The sequence below is a fragment of the Sceloporus occidentalis genome, unplaced genomic scaffold, assembly GCF_023333645.1.
Source record: "Sceloporus occidentalis isolate IW3139 unplaced genomic scaffold, rSceOcc1.0.p SCAF_4, whole genome shotgun sequence".
Lineage (NCBI taxonomy): Eukaryota > Metazoa > Chordata > Lepidosauria > Squamata > Phrynosomatidae > Sceloporus > Sceloporus occidentalis.
Window position 1 is genome coordinate 11,840,315 of NW_028316984.1, and position 19,915 is coordinate 11,860,229.

The 19,915-nt window shown below is 39.8% G+C and overlaps 1 protein-coding gene across 1 annotated transcript in view; it reads right to left on the reverse strand.

Annotated features, from left to right (window-relative positions):
• The window catches only part of LOC149313510 (neuroendocrine convertase 2-like), a 142,940-nt gene that overhangs the window by 72,090 nt on the left and 50,935 nt on the right, over positions 1–19,915 (reverse strand). The window lies entirely within an intron of this gene.

Sequence of the window (19,915 nt, forward strand, 5' to 3'; positions counted from 1 at the left end):
TTCCGTCAATAACATCTCGATCCAGCCGGTCCAGGAAGCCCGCAGTCTCGGTTTCATCTTTGACTCCTCTTTGTCATTTATCCCACAGATCCAGACTACAGCCAAAGTCTGTAGATTTTTTCTCTATAATATCGCCAAAATCCGTCCATATCTCTCAGCTTCTACCGCAAAGACACTGGTCCATGCCCTAGTGGTCTCACGACTAGACTACTGTAACCTCCTCTTGGCAGGGCTTCCCCTCTCTCATCTCCACCCATTAATTTCTGTTCAGCATTCAGCTGCACACATTATTTCACTCGCTCGCCGTTATGATCATGTCTCCCCTCTGTTGTCTTCCCTTCACTGGCTCCCTCTTCCTTTCCGCATCAGGTACAAACTTTTGCTACTCACCTTTAAAGCCCTGCATGGGCTGGCCCCTCTTTATTTAACTGATCTTCTCTCTCCCTACATCCCTACTCGCACTCTCCGCTCTGGTAGCCAAAGTCTCCTCTCTCAACCCAGGATCTCCTCTGCCCCATCCCGGATCCGTCCCTTCTCTCTAGCTGCCCCTCATTCCTGGAACCTTCTTCCTCTGCATGCACGGCTCATCACTTCCCTAACCAGCTTTAAAGCTGAGCTGAAAACCATATTGTTTAGGGAAGCGTTCTCAGGGAATTTGTGATTGTTATCTGGCTGTCTGACAATATTTGATGTGATGTGATTTGTTTGATATTTGATGTTTTTACTTTGTTTTTTCCTTTCTATATGGTAATTTTATCTATTCCTCTTTTAATTGTTATTATCTTAGAATGTACGCCTTGGGCAGGCTTTTATTTACTTCTAATTTTACCGACTTTGTACAGCGCTGTGTATAATTACAGCGCTATAGAAATAAAGTTTAATAATAATAATAATAATAAGAGTAGGCACTTCCGTGAGAAATTTGATGTTCAGGATTTTTTATTAGTTAGTTTATTTAAGTAATAAAAGTAACAGTTCGCCAGCCATTCATTTTAATTATGTGAGTCAAAATATCACCTTCAAATGTGTGAAGGTAGGGAATGGAGGAGGCCAGGGACCGTGGGGAAGAACAAGGAGGGAGGAATGAAGAAAAGTATGAATCGACTTTTCTTTTTCATACATTTCATTTTTAAAAAAAATAATCCAGCCTGGCTGGATAGGCAGGAGAAAGAAGGGTACCATGCCAGCTATAATTCCAGCAGTTGGACCCCCCAACATCTGGTATGTAAGGCCTGGTTGTTGCATAGAAATCAGATGTTCAATCTGTTGAGAGCATGGCTGGTATCCTCTCTCAGATACGGGATTTGGTGCATTCCATATCAACCTTAAACAGAACCCAGATTTAGAACCCCAAACGCAGGATATCTTGTACAAGATGGGACAACTGGGAACATTAGTACACACTGATACCCAAGTCTGTTACGATATGTGGTGCTTCCCAATGGCTGGTGCATTTTCTGATTCCTTTATTTTTCACTGGATTTATACTGTCACTAAGCAGAAATAAAAATGGAATTCATGGCAGGCAATTCCACCTGCTGTTATGGCTAACACTCTGCCTCTTGTAAAGTGGTGCCCTAATTTATTTATATTATCAGTTATTGCAATTTTAGACCACTCAATAACCAGACAAGGTACAATACATGAAAAATACAAAAAACAAACCACAAAGTATCTAGTATTAATGTTTATCCTGTAGTTGATGAATATGTTCTCTTAAGTGCCTTTGAACTTTAATGGTTGAATGAAATATGTTGTAGATTTGAACTGCAGGTAGTTCCCCCCACCTTTGCCAGATAAGTCCATTTCCTCCCTAATGGCAGACAGTTATCTCCAACAATGCCAAATGGAAAGTATTGAAAAGTCATACCAAACAAAAACATGACACATGAAAATATCTTAAACAAATACAGGCATACATTCATTAACAAAAGAATTTCCATTTTACAAAGTATTTCTATGTCTGCCCCAATCCCTCTTTTTTCCCTCACCATCTGCAGCTGGAACAGGGATGTAGTCAGGATTTTAGGAAGGGGGGTCCAGACTAAGTGCCACCATTATAATGGGGCTTGGGCGTGGCAGTGCAGCAGCACACACCATTCATTTTTCTAATGGAAGGGGGGGTCTGGACCCCAATGACCCCCCCCCCCCTTGGCTACGTCCCTGGCTGGAAGCTTTTAGCAGCATTAGCATTGGGAAGATGGTGAGGGAGGGCTAGAGAAACACGGACTTTCATTGTGCGGTAGCAGCAGCCTATCTACTGCAAACAATGCAATAAAGATTGAGCTGGAAAGCAGTAGGATTCTGCTGTAGCTGTACGCCCCTGCCTACAAGAAGAAAGACAAACAGCAGTTGTCTCCAGAATCCCTGAGCATGCATGAAAAGTGAAACACAGAGAAAGGGGGAAAACAGAGCAGCTTGCCTCGCAAACACATTCTAAGCGTGGCTACCAAAATGGAGATAATAAGAGAGTTTTGGAGAAGATTTTAGGTAGAAAATTCAAAATGTTTGGGTCCACTTATGCGGGGCCTCCCTGACCTGCTTGTTTCATTTCACATATGTATACTGCAAGTTTTGAATAAACAATTTGCTGAAACATGTTGATCTGTTCCCTTTTTTAAGGTGCAAGAGCTTATCCCTATTCTTTCCATATGCAAAGAGATCTTGCAGCACCTTTGAGACTAAAAGAAGCTGCTAACACAAGCTTTTGTAGATTTAATTCAAGAAAGTAGGGTCAAGTCTACAAAAGTTCCTGCTACCAACTTCTATCTTTCATATAGCCTCAAAGGTGCTGCAAGAAAGTAGGCTCAAGTCTACAAAAGTTTGTGCTACCAACTTCTATCTTTCATTTAGTCTCCCTTTGCATACTGATTTTCCTGACTAACACAGCTACGTCTCTGAATTTTATTCTTTCCATGTTATTTCTGTCCCTAATATCCAATTTTCTGTTAAAGAAGTAATGCCCAGGAACACATCTACTTCATTAACTGAGATTTGCCTGTAATTGAAGCAGTATGTACAATATTAAACATGAGTGGAGAAAAACCCTCTGTAATAAGAGTCAACAACATGAAAATATATGCACAAATGGTAAACACAAATATTTACAACACAGGCCATGGAAACACATAAAGAACTCCTAACATAATTTGTAACTCAAATCCACTTCAGTCTCGTCCATGAATATGGCCACTTAGCCTGCCTCTTTTCTTTGGATGCCTAGATTATATAAATGCTCAACTGAATTTTTATATTACTACAGTGCTAGAAATTTTGGGGGTGAAGGAAAATTTAATTGGGGGGTGAATTGTTATGGGGCAATGCCCCACAGCTACACCTTTTGACATGCAGCTAACCAGTAAACATTGGTCAGCACTCATAGAGATAAAGGTATAAATAGAATTTCATCTATTAATAACATAGACCGTAAACATACATGGAAAACAACTCTATCTACTTATAACACAATCTGAAAAAAATACATAATGAGATGAGGTCCATATAAACAAAGTCTATGAAAGCTGCAAAAAATCCTAAATATGTCTGTGTTAACAAAAGATTGTGAATTTGTGGATTATTTTTTCCATATGTGTTTGACATATTACATCACAAGTTTTAATTGTTTCTTTTAGATATTTTCATTAGCCATGGCCTTGTTGGTATGAGTTCTTGTATCTGAGACTCTTTCCATCTGAATTTTTTTGTTGGAAGTGCAACAACACTTAGCACCAAAGAGTCGAGAATGCCTCATAGAAAGTAGTAGTAATAGGGTTAGAAAGTTTAAGGGACCCAAAGTACCCTCCCTGCTTCTCTACCTATCCTGATTGCTCTGTAATGTAAAGTGATACTCCTAGGGATGTTTTTTCCATCCCTTCCCAGGATCCTCTTAACTGTTTTCTAGAATTCAACTAGATTAGATTAGCACCCTGAGTAATTTTCCTATCTTTAGAGCGGAGTTCCTATAATGAAACCTTAATGTTGTTTCTCTAAGGTGGCATCATTACTGCAGAAATAAACCAGTTTGACACCACTTTAACTGCCATGGCTCAGTGCTACAGAATTCTGGGAATTATAGTTTGTTCTGGTACCAGAGTTCTCTGACAGAGAAGAGTAACTATCTCACAAAACTACAATTCCCAGAATCCTATAGCATTGAATCATTTTAGTTAAGGTGGTGCCAAATGAGACTATTTCCACAGTGTGGATGAAGCCTGAACCATTGGCATCTTTGTTCTTTAACCAGAATCTCTATCCACTGCACGCTTTATCAGGTTATGGGCCCAGCATGCTTTTAGGTATTGGAAACTACTATCTTGTTTTGAATGGAGCCTTGGAAGGTGAGAGAGAGACTTACTGGAAGATCTACCTGTTCACGAGGGCCTGACAAAATTACTGAACATATGAACCTCCTCCAAAAAAAGTTTACACTCACAAAGTCTTCTTAACCTTTTATCCCATGGCAATATGTGTCAACTAAACTATTCAAAATGAAACTAGGGAACATGAAGATACTGATAATGAAAGAGAAGCATCACAGACCTGAGCATTGGCAAAATATATTTTAACTCATAGTTTAATATTAGTACTTTCATACCCTCCAGCATTTCAAAGATGAAAAACAGGACATGCATAGATGGGAAGAAGTAATAAATGAGGATGCACAGAAAGTAGGAGAGGCTGCAGCATTTTGTTTCGTCTGAACCTATTGAAAAGGAACATGATTTGTCGCTGCCTCTCCTTGCCTCGCCTCCTTGTTAATTAAGTGCAAACTACATTTCCACTTTGAACTCAGTTTGCATCTAATAGAATAAGTTGAAGACAAAGGGGTAAATTGGGAGAAGGATAGGGAAACATGAACATTTTAAAAGTGGCTGAAAAAGTGGGTCAGCAAAGGATTAATGGGGTTTCCTCCTGATGAATCAGGACAGTTAGCATGTATGTACTTTTTGCATGTATTTATTGATTTATATATATATATATATATATATATATATATATATATATATTTGTATTTTGAGGTTTCTTTTAATCTGAGGATTTAAATTGCATTTTACTTGCTGTGCATGTAAATCCTGGATGGGCTGCCATCAGTTCACCTCTGCTCTTGTTGAAACACAGACCATATAAAAGAAATTCTCAGGAATCAGCAAACAGTTCCATAGGACAGCTAACAGAAGCAATGATTGCAACCTCCACTCAGGATTGGTATATTAATGCTTATTAAGTATAGTCCGGGGGTGAACAAGAACTGGAACAAAATAGATAAATTGAATATTGAATCATGAAGAAAAGGTGAATAACAAGCATCTGTTCAATCTCCCATACACAGGGATACCAAATTGTTAAAATTAGTTAAGCCTACAGCTGATGACCAAAACCAGTATTTTTTTTCCAAGCACATAATGAAGCAATGGAACATTACTATGTCTCAAGGCAAGGCACAAAGAAAGATTCAGAAAGGGATTAAAGGTTTACATGAATGAGAATTTTCATGACTCGGATGAACAAGGTACAAAGGAAATGAAAATGCAGCTGCTGCTTTGGCCAGAAGCCATTCATAGGCTTCTGGCCAAATGTATATAAATGTACAAAAGGCAGATAATAAGAGATGAGGTTAACTCTCATGGCTTATGTGTCTCTCTGTCCTATCCTAAGGGATTAATTCCAAAGGGTCCATCAACACTAGAAAAGCAAAAGTCAATAAGAAGTCAGTAATGGAAATCTTAGGGCTGTATTTTCAAGTAACCCATGCTAGAGTTGACAGGCCAGAATCATCTCAAGCTCTGATATTTCAAAATGGTGAACTCTGATGACTCAGAGTTATGTTCCAGTACTGAAACCACTGCACCATGCTGGCTGGCTAAATGGCAAGTGTGTTTGGGTCAGCACACATGTTTATGCACACTTGCCATTTAGCCAGCCAACATGGTGCAGTGGTTTCAGTAATGGAATATAACTCTGAAGACCAGCCTTTGAATCCCTGTTTGGCTGTGGAAATCCAATGGGTGACCTTGTGCAAGTCACACTCTTCCAACCTCAGAGGGCAGCAAAGACACCCGAACAAATCTTTCCAAGAAAACATGTTTGATTTGCCATAAGTCATAAATAACTTGAAGTCACACAACAAGACCCGTGTGTTTTAGAAAAGCATATGCTTGAGAATGCAGTTCTAATGGTTACACCAGAGCTGCACATCAGCTCTCAGCCACCTTCCCTTGTCATTGACTATGTTGGCTAGGGCTGTTGGGAGCTACAAGGTCCACAAAATTACCTGAATGATACTATGAATGCTATGCAAGTAAACAATCCAAACCTCCTTTTAAGCAGCTGTATTTGGCTCCTGGCTTAGTTTATGAGATGGGTTATGATCTGGGAGAGTAGCACACTGCAAACGTAAGCATGCTTACTCAGAAGTAAGTCCCACCATCCTTAATTCCCAACAAGCATGTTTAGAATTTTAGTGTCTTTTTAAAAAATAATCATCTTATATTTATTAATAATTTTCCTTGAAAGTAAAGAATTGATGGATGCTTTTTACCTTTACAACAGTAATTTAAAAAACCCCTCAAACTGAGCTTTGTGAGGGGGGAAATAAAAGGCAAGCAGGAAAGGGGCCAGCCTTGCCTCCCATGGAAGGACATTCCAGTAAGACTCAAATGACAGGAAGAGAGATTCCATCTAAAGACTAGGAAGGCGTTCCTTATGGTAAGAGCTGTTTGACATTGCAAGATAATCCCTCAGAAAGTAGTGGGTTTGCCATTTCTCCATCTCTAACCTCTCTGGGGGTTCATAACTAAAGGTTGGATGACCATCTCTCAGAATGCTTTAAATTCCATGTTCCTCCATGGAATGGGACTGCACTAGATCATAACTCCAAACTGCTCCACATGTATTCTTCTATGATCACTCATTTTTATATTCATTACATGATAACTAGCAGAATTCAGATTGTCTTTCACAAGCTGTTGCCCTCCACATGTTTGGACTACACTCTCCATAATCCCCATTGGCCACATTCACCTAAACTGAATAGGCTGATCTATGAAACAGCACAGCAGAAAGCATTTTTCAGTCTCTCTCCCATACCCACTTTACATCATGGCAAATTCTATGGGCTGTGTATTCCCTCTCAATGTGTTTCTTCATTCATTGTCTGCATGTCTGCCATGATTAGTGGAAATTTCATGACACTACAATTCTGGGAAGGTTTTAAAGATGACAACTCTGTTTTTAATTTCTAAAAATGAAATATTAGTAGTAAAGTAAGTTCATTTTAAACTTAACATTCAAAACAAAGCATATTATACCATGGTTGAATTTGTACTTTCATATTATCATCCATCATCATCATCATCACCAATCATCTTCCCACAATTTGCACTTGATTATCTCACATTTTTGTGCTTTGTCAAAAAGTGTGTGTGTGGGGGGGAATGTCCCATGGAACAAAATATAATTAAAACACACCTAGACAATGAAAGGATCACTTGCTTCAGATACTGCCTCTGCTAGTAATTTCTATTCTGTCTCTGTATCTATCGTTTCATATCTTCAGGGCATGAACCATGATGAAAAATAATTAAAAGCACAGAAATCAAACGCATACTTCAAAGGAATTCTCTCTCTCTCTCTCTCTCTCTCTCTCTCTCTCTCTCTCTCTTTCGCTTACTCTGTATGTGTGCGAGTATCAGATTATTGAACATCCACTGGTTATGCAGAATTTTGGACATGGAGTAGCAAAAAAAAAAGGGTTATGCATGCATATAGCTACAAGCACAAAATGTGACACATTAAACACTAGTCTTCTATTTTTAGAAAGACCACAAGGATAAATGGGGGCAGGGAAGAAGAGGCCACACATTTAAGGGGAGAGAGAAATTGAGAAAGGGAAAGAAACAGAGTGGGAGGGGAGGAGTATTTGACTCAGTCCTTCTGATGTCTGGTGACTCCCATGGTAGCACCAGCTTCAGATTTCAAAGGAGGTATCCATGGTGCTGAAGCTATTTTGGAAACAGGGTTCAGCTCCTTGGATAGCATCTTTAAAGTGAAGTCTAAAACCTGGAGTGGACTCACTGCTCCAGTGAGATGAGATCCACCAGACACCCCTGCTTCTCCCTCAGCTACCACTACTGAACATTTCAGGAGGCAGCAGCAGAAGAAGTTGATCCACCAGGCCTGTTGGAAGACTATTTGCTTCCCCCCCCCCTTCCCCGCTATTTTTGTTTCATCTCCTTTTAGATTGCCTGGAGGCAGAGAATATCTTGCTTTTATTGAGGTTGAGGTGCTGGGGCTGCAATCTATGCGCTGATGTTCATGAGTTTATGATGATGCTTGTGCTCTATTTTCTATGCATCACATAACCAGCCATAAAGCAAGCCAACCACCCAACCGCTTTCAAGTGAGTAGAGGTAACGTGAAAACATTTTTCTTTTTATAAAACTTGTGTGAAGACTTTCTTGGATCTCATGTACATTTTCTGAGCATTTGCAGGTTTTTGGACAGGCAAATGCCTTGGCTGCAATGTATATGCTGATATTCATCAATTTATGATGATGCTTGTGCTCTGTTGTCTATCTTCTCTTTTAGCAGGGCTCAAGCTCAGCCCCTAAGCAATTTCTCCCCACAACCTCAGACATGTATCTCTGAAGAGTTAACGTCTCATTTTCACTTCAGCATATTCAGTGTGAGAATGGCTGAAACAACCAGATCCTGTCTGATCATGGAAGCTAAGCAGGATCAGATCTGGTTAGTAGTTGGATGGGAGACCACCAACAAATACAAGGTGCTGTAAGCCATATTTCAGGGAAAGGAACTGGCAAACCCATATCTTTGTGTTTCTTACCTAGGAAAACCCTATGTATTTCATGGCGTCAACAAGCTGAAAGGCAACTTGCAGGCATGAACACACACACACACAACACACATTCGTGAGTTAAGGAAGTGAGAGTGTCGCCTGCCACCCACCACATATTGCCTGCAGTCTTGGGAACCCTCCAAGAAGCACAGTTACATTAATCATTAAAATAAGCCTTCTTTTACACATTCTGGGAGAAGGTCTTTTGTTAGACAAGGGGCTTGTTCTAGAGCCAGGATTATCAGTAGACCTTTCACTAGTGGGGACTAATGAAAGGAGAAATTCTCTTATAGCCAGGAGTCATTTTGCCTAATGTTTGGTTTTCTGTTCATAACCGTCAAAGGCTAGAGAACCTTTTGGAGTCCTTTCAGATTAGGCTTTTGCTGTATATAAATCTACACTGCCTCATACATGGAGGTTTACAGGAGTTTGACATCTTCAATTTACACCCCTAAAATTCCTTCCATTCTTTTTTTTTTATTATTAGAGAAAATGATGTCTCTTTCTTACTGTTTTTTATAAAAAGGTGGAATTGCTGCACAATTGCGTTTTCAGTTGTAAGTGGTAGAATGAGTCCTCTATCTCCTTGGGTGGAAGGAGCTATGAAAATGGTTGAATTCAATTTGTAGTTTGAATGTAATGAGAATCAGCCACAGGAGAGAAGGGGGAAAGGGAGGGGGGGTTGGCTAAAGGATCTTTGGATGGACTTGCACACTTAACATCATGATGCAGGTTTAGCATAGGAATGGATTTGTCCTGCTCTACTCCCGGTTCATATATTTATGAATGAAGCAAATATTACTAAGTCGCACAATAATTCTCCAGGAATTTTTTGTTCCAAAGAAAGAAAACCACTCAGGTTTACTGTTCAGGAGCATAGCTGACAGTGGAACAGGTTTGCTGAAATCATATTTTGTGTCACGTTCGTATTTTGAGCATGATGTGTTGTTGTTTTTCATGCTTTTAGTACCACTGAATCTTGTCACAAACATATAGTAGCAGAGTAAATAAAGCAGTTAAATAAGTAAATATTATTTCAGTAAATAATCATGGGGAATACTGCACTGTTATAGCACTGCCATTCCAGTTTTCCTTCTATGGCTGCCTCCTGCGATATTCTGAGATTTGTAGTTCAGTGAGGCCTAAGAGGTCTGAGAAGTCAGATATGGGCACCTAATTTGCAGAGGATGCAAATTAAGCACATTAGCTATTGCATTCTTTTCTTACCACAGTGTTTCAGCTGTTGTTCTGTGCCATCTAGTCATATCCGACTTATATCAACCCTAAACTGCAAATACCAGGATTCCACGGGAGGCAGCCATACTAGCAAAAGTGGAATAATAGTGTTGTAACAGTATAGTGTGGTATTGTCTATAGACGGTTTGATCCCTCAATATTAGGTTTGCAATATTTCAATCCTCAGATACGGGTACCTAATTTGCAGAGAATGCAAACTGAGTGCATTAGCTATTGCATTCTTTTCTTACCAAAGTGTTTCAGCTGTTGTTCTGTGCTATCAAGTCATTTCCGACTTATGTCAACCCTAAGGTGAATGTATCATGGAGTTTTCTTGGAATATTTCTTCAAAGAGGGCTTGCCATTGCCATCCTCTGAAGCTAAGAGAGTGTGACTTACCCAAGGCCAACCAGTGGCTTTACATGGCAGAGCTGAGATTCAAACCCTAGACTCCAGCGTCATAGTCCAGTACTCAAACCACTACATCACACTGGCTCAGTGTTTCAGCTATTATACCCTTTATATAGTAAGCTCTGACCTGAGAGACAACCAGCATAATGTAATGGTTAGAGTGCAGGACCCAACAGAGAGAACAAAGTTCAAATTCTCTGCTTAGTCATCAAATTTGCCAAGTTATCTTGGGGGTTCAGTTACTGCTTCTCAACTAATCGACCTGATACAGTGGTTCTGGGAATCAGTGGGAAAAAGTGAAGCAGATAAAGTGGTTGTATACATTTGTTCTGCCCCATCACCATTCTGCCTCCCCCTCCTTCTCCTCATAATAATAATACTATAGTAGTACTGACATTTTTGTCATGCACATCTATTCCCAGTAGTCCCCTTATCGGATTCGTGTAATTTTTTGCTATCAGTTTTTTATTCTATAACAAATGACTTTGATAAAGATCATCAAAGGAACAATCAAAGCAGCATGCAGAGCTCTTTCCCTGCCTCTTTTGAACCACATCAAACAATGTCAGGGTGAGATGAGAGAAAAGGGAATGGAGGTAAACAGACAATGAAGAAATAGCAGCAGGAATTACATGAAACTAGAGATGTATTGAGGAAGGGAGAGGGCGAAAGACATGTAGAGAACTGAGAGCACACCAATCACTATAGTACAGCCTTTCAATATGATTGCCCAAAGAATATACTTGTATAATATACATGCTTACAGACATATTCTTGCCACATTGTTCAACACAGAACAATTTATGCTACAAATAGCCTACAAATCGTGATCTTTCCTTTGCTATTAGAGGCCTATTTTAATAGGCCCCTAATCCTCAAATTAATGAAAGTCTATATATTTAGAGTCCCCGTCCCCCAACCAATACATGGCAAGATCATTAGCAAGTTGCTTCCTGGGTTTCCATTCGAGAAAAGAATCCACACACTTCAGAAGGTAGCCTTATGAATATGAAATATCGGTGAGAAAAAAAGGTACTTAAGTATTGGATTTTAATATACTTCCACTTAGGCATAATGCAGAAGATAACTGGAATACTAATTAAGCTGCAGGATAGCTAGGCAGAATAAATTAAGAAATTCATCAATCGACTACATGACTACCCCCGGGAGATGGGAGGAAGTCATCACAATATTCTAAACTGAAATCATGCTGTGCATTCTGAAGAATGCCAAGAAAATTGCCTCTGCCTTTAACAGAAGGTGGTTATCATGGCTTGTGGGCTGGTGTGTCAAAGAGAGTCAATCTTGTTGTCTTCAATGTGTTGCATCAGCATGAGCCCTGCCTAAATTAACCAAGGGTGAATTTTATGAGGATTATTATTCCACAGGGTTCCTTTTTGCCCAGATAGTATATCCAAATCCTCCTATTTATAGCACATGATGGAAGAACAAAGAAATCACCAACACCATATTTTGAAAACCCATGTCTATACATGCCCAAATAGTCTGACTTCTAATTGTATCTATTTGCTGTTGACAGAGACATGGATTTTGTTTCTCCTTGCTAGCAAGAATACTTATTTTCTTTTCTTTTTTACTTTAGGAGGGTATAGATTTACAACACATGTAGAGAATGACCTGGCACTAGCAGCTGTTTAGGGAAAAAATGTGAGCAAAACAGAATTTCTGGAACTGAAGGAAAAGCCACCACATGGCTTGGTCACCAATGGTTTGTGATGCTGCTTGGGCTGGCTTTATCCTTAAGCAAATTGTTTGTTAGTTGTTGTTGTTGTTTTTAACTGGCTTCAAGTCGATCATGACACATGGCAAACCTGTGGATGAGACATTTCCCAAAAAAACCTATGCTCTTCTGCTCTGCTTACATCCTGTAAATTGATACCCATTACATCCTGAGTTGAGTCTAGCCTTCTGGTGTGTGGTCTTCCTCTTTTTCTATTACCTTCCACTTTTCCTAGCACTAATGTCTTGTCTAATGAATCATGCCTTTTCATATTGTGGCCAAAGTACATCGGCTTCAATTTGATCATCTTGGCTTCCAGGGAGACATCATGCTTGATCTGTTCAAGGTCCCATCTGTTTGTCCTTTTAGCTGTCCACAGTATCCTCAGCACTCTCCTCCAGCACCACTTATCAGATGAGTTGATTTTCTTCCTGTCCCCTTTCTTCACCATCCAGTTTTCTTCACCATCCACCCATGGTGATGGGGAATAAAGTGACATGGATGATCCTCACTTTAGTGTTCAGATTTATATCTTTACAATTTAGAATTTTTTCCAGTTCTTTCATAGCTGCCCTTCCCATTCCAATCATCTTCTGATCTTTTGACTGCAGTCTCCTTCCTGGTTGATGTTTGATTCCAGGCATGAGGATTCCTTTACTATTTTTGATTTCCTCATTGTCCAGGTTGAATATATGTAGGTCCTCCATGGTCATTATTTTTGTATCAGGTGACAATGGCTAGGAGGCCAGGAAGAGGAGTCAGATGGTGGTGGATAGGCTTGGGTGTGCCATGCAGCATGCCCTATAAACCCTAAGATTGCCTACTACCCTCAGAAGGTGTCATCTTGTCCCTAGCTGGTAAAATGTCTTGGGTCAGTGGCAGTGAAGCGTTAAAATAGAAAGTGCCACTATCTAGACTATAAGCCATGGATTCTACTGATTTATTTTGATAAATTTTACATAATTTTATCAGCTCTTCCACTAAAAAGATTTCCAGAATGACTTTCAGAAGATATATAACAAACAGCAAAGTCCTTGTCTGCTTATCATAAAAAAGATACCACACAAAATTAATGAGGATGAGGTAGGAAGAGGAAAACAAGCAAACCAAGGTGCCAGTATCATAGTTCTTGTAATGATCAGCTACAATGGAAAGAGGGCACTTTTAATGTTCCTTGTGTTTAAACCAAATCTCCTTGGAAACAGAAAACTAGTATATAATGGGGAAAGTGGATCTCCCAACTGCCAGCCTTTTATATACTCTGCTGATTTTCTGTTGGCAGGGAGTATTTTTCTTTCTTTCTTTTAAAATTTTTAAAATATATTTTTATTAATGAATAAACACACTATTAATTAACAATAATAACTACATCCACATATTAAAACAAAAAGAAAATAAAGGGGAAAAAGAGAAGAAAAATGAAAAAAATATAATACAAAGCAACACCACCCCACGTTGGCAGGGAGTATTTCAAATAGGAAAGGATTTAAAAATGTATAACTGTCCACCATCAGTCTGAGGTGGGTTAATATGTCCTATCACTACATCCTTCTGCTTATGTGTTTCAGACCAGACACCTCTCTCATCATCACCATCATTCATAACATTCTGAGTATCTTCCATTATACTACAAATTTATACACAGAACCACAAGTCTACACTTTTCAAAACAAACCAGCCTTCATTCCTGGCCCATTTTTACTTTGTCAAAAGGCTTGTAAAAGCTTCCATCTTGATTTCTTTGTAGTTTATTGGTACAGTCTGTTGTAATGATTTTTGAGAAGGGCTGAAGAACCAGTGAGACTATGAAAATCAATACAGTCTGTAGAAGGAAATACGATGGGAAATTAAAAACAAAGTAGCAGGGTGTAACTGGTGGGCTGTTTATGTAAGACACAGTACATGGATAAAACACATGCATATACATATACAGTATGCTTAAACCTGACAGCTACATTGCCATGCCGATGTGACTGGAGCCAGGCCTTGGGGTGGCAGAAATGTAGACAGCTGAAGATAGCAGAAATGTACCAGAGGAAATAGTAAGTTTAGAATGTCGTAGGGCTAAAAATAATAATATTGCACCACCTTCCTTTGCACCAGCACAATATTAGTGCTCTAGAGCAGCGATGGTGAACCTTTTAGAGACCGAGTGCCCAAACTGCAACCGAAAACCAACTTATTTATTGCAAAGTGTCACATTCCTCTGGCTTTCTAGGTACTAACTCTGGCGAACTCTGTACCGGGGTGATGGCACGTGTGCCCACAGAGAGGGCTCTCAGTGCCCCCTCTGGCACCTGTGCCATAGGTTCGCCAGCACTGCTCTAGAGGCTCTCTGGAAAGAAGAGGCTTAGGGAAAATCTACACAACTGGTGACCCACTAAATCTGCCAGCTTTAAATGGCAGGCCTTTAGAAGCCTGAAAGGCACATTCTTTCTGTTGCTCATTTGGGATTACTCAAACAGAGCTGGTAGTCCAGAATGTGGAAGTTTGCAGCCGGTTAGATCACAACTTTAACACAATGTGTTGAGCTGATTACATCTAACTCCCCTGCTGAAAGAGCTTCATAAGTTAGTGGTTCTTTTCCAGACTTCCTCCAAGGATCTTAATCAGTTTAAAGTACTGGTTCTCACAGAATCATATAATTAGAAGGGGACACAAGGACCATCTAATCCTATCCCCTGCAATGTAGGAATGCATAACTGAAGCACTCCCAAAAGATGGCCACCCAACCTTTATTAAAAGATTTCAAAAAAAGAGAGAGTCCACTGCTTCTGAGGCAGTCCTTTCCACTGTTGAACATCTCTTACAACCAAGACATGTCTTCCTAACATTTAGGAGAAATCTCTTTTCTTGTAATTTGAAACCATTAGTTTGGGTTCTAATCTCAGGAGCTGCAGAAAACAAGCTCACACGTATTTTGCATGACCTCCCTTCAGCTATTTAAATATGGCCATCATATCACCTCTCAGTCTTCTCTTTGCTAAGCCGAACATGCCCAGCAGTCTAAGCCATTACTTATAGTGCTTGGTTTCTAGACCTTTACCATCTTGGTAAATGATTTATAAAGCCCTATATAAACAAGATTATTAGACCAGTATTTGAAAGACCTTCTCTCCCAGTATGAGCCTGTCTGAGTTTTAAGATATTTGTGGGAAGGCTTTCCAACTACCATCATACTCATATTTTGTGAAGACATGGGAGACAGCCTTCTTGGTGGCTGTTCTCATGCTTCCATGGAAGGTTAGGTTGGCCTCTTCTCTCCTTTTTTATCCAGCAAGTGAAGACCCATCCACCCAAACCTTTCACTGTTAACTGGTCATTGTGGAAAGTTTTTTTTTAACTGGGGTGTACTGATTTTAAAAATCCTTATTGATATATTTAAATGGCCTTTTAAATTGTTTTAAAGTCATGCTTTTAATACAATTGTTTATTAAATTGCTTTTTAGCTTATTTTTAATCCATAACTGTATTTTGTTTTAACTTACATTGTGAGCTGCCTTGGGTTCCATATTGGAAGAAATGCGTAATACAAATTAAACAACTTAACAAACTATTGGGAGGATTGCTCTGGTACACCTTTACCCATACTAAATCATGTTTCTTATTCTGGGTGTCTGTGATGGATTAGAACAGACATGAGTAAGATGTGCTCTACAATTGATGAAGAAAGAACAGAAGTCATACTCACGGACACAAATGGCAATGCTACCACCCTTATTTCTAACTGCCATAACATTTAAGCTACCCTTTCCCCCTCCAGTGTGTCTCTGAATTTGAACTCCATGCTAACATTTCTCAACAATCCGATAATTATGCTTTCTAAAGAAATACATTTCCCCCTACTCTCAGTGGATTTTCCCCCAGGCCTCTGCTGGCAATGTTAATTACATAAATTTAGGGGGCTGAAAATGTAACCAATTAATGCTTAAGTAAAGTGTCCCAGGCAGACCTGGCTTCAATCTCTTTGTGACTTCCCAAAGTCTTTATTTTTCCCTGGTAAATTAAAGATGTTTTAAAGAGAGAGAGAGAGAGAAAGAAAACAAAGGCTCATGAAAGGAATCAATATTTTTCTCCGTTTAGTAGGTCTCTCACTGTGTTGAACACAGATCCATGGAGTCAACGTGAACAATAATGCAGAGAGCAGCCTTCAGCCCATTCAGCAAAGCAATCAATATTGTACACCTAATTGCTCCTTTAAAAGTCAAAAGAACTGGTTATGTTGGAAATTTCAGATGTTTTGCTTTCCCACTAGACATTCAGAATTCTGCAGCATATGTTCCCTCTTTCACGTCACTAGAAAACCAGAGTGACATTAAATGGGTGACCTTAGGAGAAAAGGGCATAAAATTACATTCACTAAGTCATGTTCTCCCCAAAAGCTGAAATTAACAGCCCATGAGTGGTTTCACTTCTTAAGGAGTCCTGTTTTACTGAGGACATGCCTCTATTTAAAGGTCCGGGAATTCTCAATTTGTAAATGTCTCCCAGGAGATCATCACACACATTTTTATAATTGTGATTTCATTGGGAGGGAAGCAGCATTGGCGATCCTGATTGCATGACGCCACTATCCCCCAGCTGTCCCTTTTCATTCACGGGGGCAAGCTATTAATTCTCTGTTTTTTGTGCAATTCCAGAGCTCTGAAGCCTTGAAGTTTCAAAAAGTCCTTTTAAAAAACTTAAATTGGGACTGCAGATCTCCGGAACTGCACAAAAAAAAACATGAAAAAATAAGCTAAAGGCAAGCTGGGTAAGGCATAAGGGAGGGATGATGGGGTTAAGGGATGAGACAGGAAGGGAGCGCGATGGGAGCAACAGCCTTGGTTGCACAAATGAACGTGCTCTGGTGGCTTCTGTAAAATTAGATTGTTCCCATTTTATTTTTGATTGCATCACTGCAGTAGGAAAGAGGACACAAAGAGGCTAGTGTGATAATCTCCTCAGAAACACCATGCAGTTCATGTCTGGTTTAAAGGAAAAGAAACATGGGAAGAGAGCAAGTGAGCAGAATTTTGAAGCTGGGCATTAACAGCTAGTATCTAAGTCAGCAGACAGGACATAGTGTTCGATGGTCCCACTATGATGAGATTTATTGTATTTATTAATATTTAAACTGCAGTGGATATTTCTCAATGTGCATATAAATTAGCATGTGTTGATTTTGTGCAAATCTGCATCCTCTTTCATCCTTTCTAGAGAATCACAAAATCAGAGTTGGAAGGTACCATGCAGGAATACACAACTAAATCACTCCTAACAGAGAACCATGCAACATCTGTTTAAAGACTTTAAAAGATGGAGAGAGTCCACCACCAACTGAGGCAATCTATTACACTATCAGACCATTCCTACAATAAAGACGTTTTCCCGAATGTTTAGGTGGAATCTCTTTTCTTGGAATTTGAATCCACTGCTTTGTGTTTTAGTTTGCAGAACAGCAGAAAATAAGCTTGCTTCCTCTTCTACATGGCAACCCTTCAGATACTTAAAGATAGCTATCATATCATCTCTCAGTCTTCTGTTCTCCATGCTAAGCATATTCGGCTCTCTATGCTGTTCCCCATTAGGCTTGGTTTCATCTTGTTCACAATCCTCTGGACATATTTCAGCTTTTCAATATCCTTCTTGAACTGTGGTGCGCAGAACTGGACCAAGTATCCTATATGTGGTCTGACCAAAGCAGATTAGAGTGGTCCAATACTTCCCTTTATTTGGACACTATAGTGCCATTGATGCTGTCCAGAATTGCATTGGCTTTTTTGGCTGCTGCATCACCCTGTTGACTCATGCTTATTTTATAGTTTACTATGACTCCTAGATCCTTTTCACATGTAATACTTTCAAGCCAGGTGTCACCCATCCTATATTTGTACGTTTCATTTTTCCTGCTTAGATCTAGTACCCTTCCATTTACTCCTGTTGAAATTCATTTTGTTAGTTTTTGCCCTGTTCTCCAAGCTATCCACCCACCCCAATTTTGATGTTCAGTGCAAATACGATAAGCATGCTTTCTATTACAACATCTAAGTCATTTATAAAAATGTTAAATAACACTGGGCCCACGATAGAACCCCACTAGTCACTTTTCTCCAGGATGAAGCGGAGCCATTGATGAGTACTATCTGGAGTTGAGCTGTCAACCAATTACAGATCCAACTAAATGTAACCCTGTCTAGCCCACAGTTCACCAGCTTGCCTGAAAGAATCATAGAATCATAGAATCATAGAGTTGGAAGAGACCACAAGGGCCATCCAGTCCAACCCCCTGCCATGCAGGAAATCACAATCAAAGCATCCCCGACAGATGGCCATCCAGCCTCTGCTTGAAGACCTCCAATGAAGGAGACTCCACTACACTCCGGGGGAGTTTGTTCTACTGTCGAACAGCCCTTACTGTCAGGAAGTTCCTCCTAATGTTGAGGTGGAATCTCTTTTTCTGCAGTTTGCATCCATTGCTTTGGGTCCTAGTCTCTGGAGCAGCAGAAAACAAGCTTGCTCCCACCTCAATATGACATCCCTTCAGATATTTAAACAGGGCTATCATATCACCTCTTAATCTTCTCTTCTCCAGGCTAAACATCCCCAGCTCCCTAAGTCGTTCCTCGTAGGGCGTGGTTTCCAGACCTTTCACCATTTTAGTCACCCTCCTTTGGACACGCTCCAGTTTCTCAATGTCCTTTTTGAATTGTGGTGCCCAGAACTGGACACAATATTCCAGGTGGGGCCTGACCAGAGCAGAATATAGTGGCACTATGACTTCCCTTGATCTAGACACTATACTTCTATTGATGCAGCCTAAAATCGCATTGGCCTTGTTAGCTGCCGCATTGCATTGTGGGCTCATGTTCAACTTATGGTCTACTTGGACTCCTAGATCTCTTTCATATCATAGGAGACCTTGTCAAAGCCTTACTGAAATCAAGACATACTAAATCCACAACACTCTCCTGACCTACCAGGCTTGTAACTCTTTGGGGAGGGGGGGGAAGATAAGATTAGTTTGGCACTGCTTGTTTTTGAGAAACCCATGCTGTCCTAAGTAATCACTTAATTACTTTTTAATTCTGCAGACTGTCTGCTCAATGATTTGTTCTAGAACCTTTCCTAGTATTGGCATCAATCTGTCTGGTCAGTTAGTTGCTTGGGTCCTCAACCCTTTTTGGAGATGAAGAAAACATTTGTCCTCCTCTCATGGCTGGACATCTCCTGTCTTCCAAGAATTCTCAAAGATGATTGATAGTGGCTCTGATATTACATCTGCAAGTTCCTTTAGTACTCTTGGATGTAGCTCATTTGGTCTTGGAGACTTAAAATCATTTACTACCTCTTTACCTATACTGGGTTGTAGTTCCCTCATTGCATGGTTCATTCTAGTTTTACCAGATATAGCACTGCTTTCTTTTTGGAGGGAAGACTAAGGTAAAGAAGGTATTAAATAGTGCAGACTTCTCTCTATTCCCTGTTAGCATGTTTTCATCTTCTCTGTCATTTCTTTGTTCTTCCTCTTGCTCCAAACATAGCAGACAGCAACGACAACAAATACTCCATTCTGGACTCTAGCTTTCCCTCCCCCACAAGTTCTAACTGTTCATCTGTATTCTTCTTTGGTGGTTTTCCACTTCTTCCATTTCTTATAAAAGTCTCTTATAAACCTCAGCTCATCTTAAAGT